The following is an 8,162-nucleotide window of genomic DNA, read 5'->3' on the forward strand; positions in this document are numbered from 1 at the left end:
CTCTCTGAGTGACAGCAGCTTTCTATTTCATTAGGACACTTTAGGCAAAAGATCAATGATGTCCTCAGAACCGCTCAGCCGGTCCACTGGGGCAGATGAGCCGGGTGAGAAGCATGCAAAGATCCAGCTAAAATTAGGCGGCTGCCGACAGACGCTGGATTCGCAATCATAGCGCATTGATTTCCAAAGCGATGCTGAATCCGAGTGACTTTAATTGGTCTCCTTGTTTTGTCCTTGGGAAGAGGCCCCTTTGGTAATGAAGTGGTTCTTCTTTTGTAATGAAGTGGTTTCCTCTCTGGGGAAACAGAGCTGTTTGAAGACAGGCTCAAGATTTGACAGCGGGGGGGGGGGGGGGGGGGGGGGGGGGGGGGGGGGGGGAGGTGCGGATGGTCTAAAGCTCTGTGGCCTGAATACCCTTTGAAGAGTCTTCAAATGTCTAGCCTCCTAGGAAAAGCAAATGTACTTGCCCAGCTACTGACCAGCTGAATGACCTCTGGTGTCAATCTCTCTGGCTCCATTTTCCTCATCTGCAAAATGGGCATAACAATGAACCCTCATCAGAGGATGGTTGAGACACTTGGTTATTTAATTCATGGGAAGTGCTGGGCATGGGGCCTGGCACAGAGGAAACACTCACTGTCTGGGGCCGTTTCTTGTCATTACTATTGGACACACACACTGCAGGCCCTCCTGTGCCACGCGTCTCCCACATCTTACCTCATGCTGTCCTCAAAGCCACCTCACAGGGTGCAATTTCCATTTTCAGCCTACAGGGAGGCGGGGATGAAGGCCCAGCAATCTTCAGCAGATGAGCAGGTGGGTGAGGAGGTGGCAGATCTGGGTATCAAGCTCAGGTCTGTCTGATGCCTCTACGCTTCCTCCTTGCTACTCAAGGTACGATCCTCGGACCCGAAGCACTGGACACCACCTGGGACCTTGTTAGAAATGCAGACTCAGGTCCGCCCTAGACTTAAGGGATCAGAAGCTGCAGTTTTACAGCCCACCCCCCTCCCCAGGGGTTCCTACACTCTTTTACTGCTGAGCAGCGACCTCCCCCGACCCTCAGAGCATCCACCCGCCTCATCCGGCTCAGTCCACTCTCTCCCCACGTCGCATCCTCCTCCTCTGCTCTTCTTCCCACATCCGCCTGCCTGCCATCCTCTCAGGGCTCCTCCGTCTCCGGGTCCTTCTCATCCCTGCCTGAGAACCTGCCCATCGTGTCTCCCCTCCCGCTTCTCAGAGTCCGCCCACCCATCAGGACTCGGCCTCTCTCGAGACCCCACCCCCACCCCCACCAGGTCTCTGGCTCACACAGGTCTGTGGCACTGACTCCCCCAGCATCTCACCCCCACTGCTCCACCATGCTCCTGGGTTTTCTGATAGGTTTGAGGGGCAGGTTTAGAGGAGACATCCCTGTTTAAATTCAGGCACCTCCAAGTTCTTGGGCAAGTCATTCCATCGCTCTGGGCCTCCATCTCTTAGGGTAATTGCACCTTCCCAGCTTGCTGGGATCATAGGGGGAGGAAAGAGAAATAAACTCATTCCGTCACTGTTATATTGAGGACTGAAAGCAGGCCAGGATGGGGGGAGGGGCACAGGGGGAAAGAGGGGGCTGGGATGGGGCTGGGCTATCTTCCTTCATACCCTCAGGTGCCCCAGGCAGTCACTGGTGCCACTCCTATGTCCAATCAGACCCCCTTCTGGACACGTGGTGTGACATCCCCGCCCTCGTTGGCTGGGTGATGTGACCAGTGCTGGCTAGTGAATTGGAAGCAGGAACATCCTGGTTCCCAGATGCAGCATTTGATTTGCTGGTATCAGACCCTCCAGGACTCACATTTCCCTCTGGCAGTTGTGACGTGGTGGCTGCTCTGTCCCCAGGGATCCCTCAGTGACCATAATGAGCAGAGCCTCCCCCACCACACGGACATGCAATGAGCAGGTTGCATCAGCAAAGAATCAGCGTTGTTGCTTCAGCAAGGAATCAGCGTTGTTGCTTAAGCCTCTGCGAGTGTTTCCAGAGCAGACCCTCCCCCATCTGACGAAGGCCGCCTTCAACTCGGGGAAAGCTGCGGAGCTGGTTATGAAACTTGGCATGGCTACAGCTCCAATTTGACCCCTAGCCTGAGAACGTCCATAAGCTGCAGGTGCAGCCCAAAAAAGACAAAAAATTAAAAATAAAAATAAAATCGTAAATAAAAGCATGACATATGTCTTAGGTCACTAATTGGAAGATAAAATGAGGCCTGCATTCATGTTCAGCAAGATAATTATTCTTTTTTTTTTTTTCTTTTTAGGGCTGAACCCACAGCGTATGGAAGTTCCCAGGCTAGGGGCTGAATCAGAGCTGTAGTTGCCAGCCTCTGTCACAGGTCAGGGCAATGCCAGATCCTTAACCCACTGAGCAAGGCCAGGGATTGAACCCATGTCTTCATGGATACTAGTTGGGTTCATTACCCCTGAGCCACAACAGGAACTCCAGCAAGATAATTATTCTTAAGACCAAGGACAGGAATTTAAGGGAAAGATGATATTCCAAAGTAGGAGACCCTTATTATACAGAAACCTGAGAGGATTCAGCATATTTTAGCATGTTACCACCCTTCTGCTGATTTTAATAAACACCTATGGGTCCTAGATTGACCCATAGGGTCAAATATTCCCTTACTCAATATGAAGGAGGATCTAGTGACGTAAACCTGGCGTCTATGCAAAGAATGAGGAAGAAGGGGGTCTTTTTCTCTCCCCAATTTTCCTGGATGATAAAACTGTAGCCCACCTAGTCCTCAGGGCAGAGCCTGCCCGCTTGCATCTCTCACAAGCATCCTATCTTAATAAATCTATTTCTTGCCTATCACTTTGTCTCTGTCTGAATTCTTTCTGTGCTGAGACACAAAGAACCTGAGCCTCAGTAAATCCAGACACTAGGTGAGTGATTCTTTTTTTTTTTTTTTGGTCTTTTTGCCATTTCTTGGGCCGCTCCCGAGGGACATGGAGGTTCCCAGGCTAGGGGCCCAACCGGAGCTGTAGCCGCCGGCCTACACCACAGCCACAGCAATGCCAGATCCAAGCTGCGTCTGTGACCTATACCACAGTTCATGGCAACGCCGGATCCTTAACCCACTGAGCAAGGCCAGGGATGGAACCCGCAACCTCATGGTTCCTAGTTGGATTCGTTAACCACTATGCCACGACGGGAACTCCATGATTCTAATTGTTTAAAAAAAAAAAAAAAATGGGCTCAAGTCCAAATCTGAGTTTTAGGCTGGGTTGAGTCAGAGGTGTTTCCGTTTCCAAATGTTCCTATGTCCATACATTCTGCTCATGGCAAGGAATTTTTGGAGGGTGAAAACGCCTGCTCTCCAAAATGACTCTCACTCCCTCTGTTGTGATGCCTGCAATTCTACCTTGAAAGTCAACCTTAGGATCTTTTAAAGTTACAAACGTCCCTGGAAGAAAGAGGGTGTTGGGAGTGACCTCAGAATGCTCTGCCATTAGGGTCCAGGTGACTAAAATTCCAACTCAGGATTCCTGCCTTCGGGTGTCCTGCTGTTTATCTTCTCCTCCCTGATAATGATATTAACAACTGCAGACAAAGAATGCCACCTGCCATTTTCGTAAACAAAGGATGATGTGGCCATCAAGCCGTCAGCCACCGCCAACAGTACACCCCAAGGGGATTCAGGATTGTGGGAAACAAGATACTGGCCCTTGATAGTTCAGGTTCATATCAAAGGAATGAAGTCAGTGACCCCAGATTCTTGCAGCTTCCCTTACATAGAAAAGCACTAAAATCTTGAGATGCTTGGATTTTGTGATTAGCAGTAATCTTTTGATGTTTGATGAGTGTTTGCTTTTTGTTTTTCTTTCTTTCTTCCTTTCTCTCTCTTTTTTTTTTTTTCTATATATCCTAGCTCCTCCCTCACCGCTCTGGAACAATTCCTCAAAGCTCTCTGAGAGGCTGATTCTCAGGCCATCGTCCTCCGCAGTGGTCCCAAATAAAGCATAATTCTCACCGTTTTGGCTGTGCACTTTCTTACAGTTGACACAACAATATCAAATACCCATGTGTTTGGCATAGGCCACAGGTCAGGACTGATTTAAACTGTCAGCACATAACCCACTTGATCCTCACAACCATCCCATGAGGCAGGAGCTCGTCATAACCCCATAACCCCATTTTACAGGGGAGGAAACTGAGGCACAGCAGATAGGAACATGACACATGAGGCTATGAAACAGGAGGGGAGGGCACAACTGTGAAAGAATGACATGGCCCTTGAAGATACAACAAAAACTAGCTAGAACCAACTAGGTCCACGATGGTGGATAATCTGACTTCCAAAAGACCTTGAGCCTTATACACATCAGTGTAACACATTGGCATGCTAAATGACATGCCCTGACAGTTCCAAGGCCAACCTCCTAAGGCCAAAAAGTGGGCAGTGGCCCAATTCCTGGAAATCCCTTCCCCTTCCCTGAAATGGTTAGAATAATCCTCCTACTCTTTAGCCCATGTAATTACCCAGCCCGTGAAAACTCACCACCCCCTATTTCAAGGCCTCCCACCTTCTGAGATGGCCCACACTTTGTCATCTCTCTCAATAAATCTACTTTTTTTTTTTCTTTTTTGGTCTTTTTAGGGCCACACATGCAGCAGATGGAAGTTCCCAGGCTAGGGGCCAAATCAGAGCTGTAGCTGCCAGGCTACACCACAGCCACAGCAACACAGGATCCCAGCCACATCTGTGACCTATACCATAGCTCACAGCAATGCCAGATCCTAAACTCATTGAGTGAGGCTAGGGATTGAACCTGCATCCTCGTGGATACTCGTTGGGTTCATTACCACTGAGCCATGACGGGAACTCTAAATAAATCTACTTCTTACCTACCCTTTTGAATCTTGCTGAATTACTTCTGCACTGAGACATGAGGAACCTGAACTTGAGTAAGTCATGAGACCAGGTGCATGATTTTTAATTAAAAAATCATTGGGTTCCAGGCCCAATCTGAGTTGTGTGGTTCCAGTTACACAGCACCGGTGTGGGACCAAGACTTGAACCCAGGCAGTGTGTCCAGGCGTGACCTCCCTCTATTTTGAACCTCAACACATAACTCATCTGGCTGAGTCCTTAGAAACCTCACACAGCACTTCTGCCCCCTGTTCTGGCAGCAAATCCTACCTCAACCGCAGAGGGCGACTTTCATCCTTATGAGAGATGGAGGCATCGCACACATGGAGCTGATCAGCGTCTTCTAACCAGCGTCTCCCTCACTCCCGCTGGAAGCCAACCACACCCCTCGTAGCCCTATGGGCACCTTTAATTTCTGTGATCAATGTGATAGGGATGGAGTAGGATAGTTATACAGGTAGTTGTGGAAGTCCCAATAAGGGAACATAAACCACACAGGGAAACCCAGGGAACTTTGGGAGAACGCTGTAAGTTAACCATGGCTCAAGGAAGCCATCAGAACAAGTAGGCTTGCTGGACTCTTGCAGGTGTGAGATATGCCTCAGGTCATTGGGTGGGGGCTGGGGTGATGTCTGCCCTCAGGTTTAGACCAAGGACAGAAGTTGAAAGACCACCCTTCGGCTGATTTGAATAAGCACCAAGACAGTCCTAGTTTGACCTTATAGGGTCAAATCCTCTCTTACCAGATACCACGGAAGAGCTACCACTGAAGAAAGAGGAAGAAGCGGTCTTTTCTGACCCCCACTCCCTTTGGATGATAAAACTGTAGCCCACCTAGTCCTCAGGGCAGAGCCTCTTTGCCTGCCCACTTGCATCTCTCACAAGCATCCTATCTTAATAAATCTATTTCTTGCCTACCTCTGTCTCTCTCTGAATTCTTTCTGTGCAGAGGCACAAAGAACCTGAACCTCAGTGAGTCCAGACACTGGGTGAGTAATTCTAATTTAGAAACAGTGGGTTCAAGTCCCAGTCTGGATTTCGGCTGGGTTCAAGTCATAAATGCTGTCAGTTTCAAATGTGCCAGCACAGCAGGCTCAGAACCCCTTGTATATGTACCACAGATTACCCGGAAGGGCTCCTCCAGGCCAATCAACAGAGAAATAAAACATCCATCACCTGCCATATCCATATCCGCAAACAAAGAATGTCACAGCCCTGAGTGACTGCTGCCCCCTCCTCCACAGTAAGCAGGTGAGCCCTGAGGGAACTCAGGAAGGAAACAAAGAATACCTGCCATCTATCAGTCATCAGACTGCAGCCACTCTCAGTGGTAAGCCCTGGGGACGTAAAAATACAGGATATGAGCCCTAGAAACTGAGGTGCATAGCAAAGGAATGATTTCCGTGGGCCCTGGCTCTTGCATCTTCCCATAGAGAGAAAAGCACCAAATTCCTTAACCTGAGATAATCTAGTTTTCTTTTATCAACAGTAACCTTTGGTTCAGACTACCTGCTCTTTGTTGCAAAACTCCTATAAATCCTTGCTCCCCTCTTGCCTTCTGGGAGCCGTTTTCTCAGGGTTCCTTGAGCGAGATGCTGCCTCCCTAGCTGAAGTCCTCAGTTTTGTCCACTGAATAAAACATAACTCTCAACTTTTAGGTTCTGCATATTTTTTTCATCAACATCGTCAATATGCCTGCAATGCTCGTGGCCCCTGGAATCAATGCTGTACATGAGGATGGAGGAGGAAGGGGAGGCCTGTGGTTCCCCCCACCGCCCAATACATTGTCTGGAATAACTAAGGACCTTTCTTACAAATAAACATCTCAGCTCCAGCTGGTTCCTGGAAGGCTGGAGGGCTCTGCTCTCAGGTGTCACCTCTGGTATCTTCCCAGCTTAACACCAGCCTCAGGTGGGGCATTTCACATGCAGGACTTCACCACCACCCCCAGATCACAGCTCGGTGACTTGGGGGGTCCTTATCCTCCATTTCTTTATCTGTAATAGGTTCCCTGGAGGATGGAGACAGACCACCACACCCACCCCAAAAGTGACTGTTCACCGTGGAGAGCTGCTGCAGACACAGGTACCAGCCCAGCACTAGATCGGCACCCTTTCCTGGAATGAGGATGCTCAAGTTGGGCAGCAAGAAATAATGGCCTGCAGAAAACACCCGCTTGCATAGATTAACCACCTACAAGGATTAACTGCTCTCTGTCATGGGACTCGACCCCCTACCCCTCCCTTGACTTCCCCTCTTCCTTCATCGTCGTTCCTGCCACAAATTCCCACCAAGAACTCCAGCCGCAGATTCCTGCCACAGATCCTTCATAAGCCTAGCACCTCCCCACAGTCAGAGCTGGCACTCTCGAGCTCAGCCCGTGCCCTTCTGATGTCTTAATAAATCCCTCTTGCGTTACTCACTCGGCCTTGTGTGTTCCTCCTTCAGCAAACCTAGTGATCTGCACTCAAGTTTTCTTGCAGGAAGAGGGACCCCATTCAGGGCCTAAGAATAGGCTCTTGTCTAACGCTCGGAAACGAATTGTCCAAGGAGACACACATGCTGACAAAGCAAAAGACTTTATTAGGAAGGGGCGGAGAGCAGCAGGGTGAGGGAACCCAGGAGAACTGCTCTGTCACGTGACTCACAGCCTCAGGTTTTATGGGGATGGGGTTCTTTTCCGGGTTGTCTCTGGCCAATCGTCTTGCTCAGCCCGTACTTGGTCAGACTCAGGGTCCTTCTTGGTGGCGAAGGCGCCTCTCAACCAAAGTGGATTCCAACGCCAAGGATCCAGGGAGGTAGGTTGTATCCTTCCTCCTACTGGCTCCTCCCACCTCTGCTTAGTCTTCAGGCCAGCACTGCCTTCTTTATCAGGACCTCCCACTGTGCGACAACTCATGCCAGCGGCTATTATTGTCCCTGGCCCAGGCAGGCAATTTCAGTCAACGGTCCCCTAATAGAGGTTAAGTGAACTATCCAAAAATGCACAGTCACTACAGGAGTGAAATTACCCTCAGTTTAGTTGCTACTGAGACTGAAACCAGCAGAATGCATCTCAGGCTGGTGGGACTTAGAAAAGTGTAGGTTCTTCTGTCTTGGGGCAGAAAGAATCCAGAGAGAGGCAGAGAGACAGGTAAGGAAAGAGTTTATTAACATAGGACCTTGTGAGAAATACAATGAGGCAGGCCAGGGGCTGCCCCGAGAACTTAGTGGGCTACTATTTCATAAACAAAGGAAGAATGGGAG

At 49.5% G+C, this 8,162-nt stretch overlaps 1 long non-coding RNA gene across 1 annotated transcript; it reads right to left on the minus strand.

The window, feature by feature from the left end:
- Nucleotides 1–379: 379 nt before the first annotated feature.
- LOC125133651 (uncharacterized) lies at nt 380–7,475 on the minus strand. Its single transcript, XR_007136490.1, has 3 exons — nt 7,340–7,475; nt 718–935; nt 380–527 (listed from the first exon to the last, which is right to left on the minus strand). It is a non-coding gene; the product is annotated as an uncharacterized LOC125133651 (long non-coding RNA).
- Between the last annotated feature and the right edge of the window lie 687 nt (nt 7,476–8,162).

The sequence above is a fragment of the Phacochoerus africanus genome, chromosome 8 (genome assembly GCF_016906955.1).
Source record: "Phacochoerus africanus isolate WHEZ1 chromosome 8, ROS_Pafr_v1, whole genome shotgun sequence".
NCBI classification, from domain to species: Eukaryota; Metazoa; Chordata; class Mammalia; order Artiodactyla; family Suidae; genus Phacochoerus; species Phacochoerus africanus.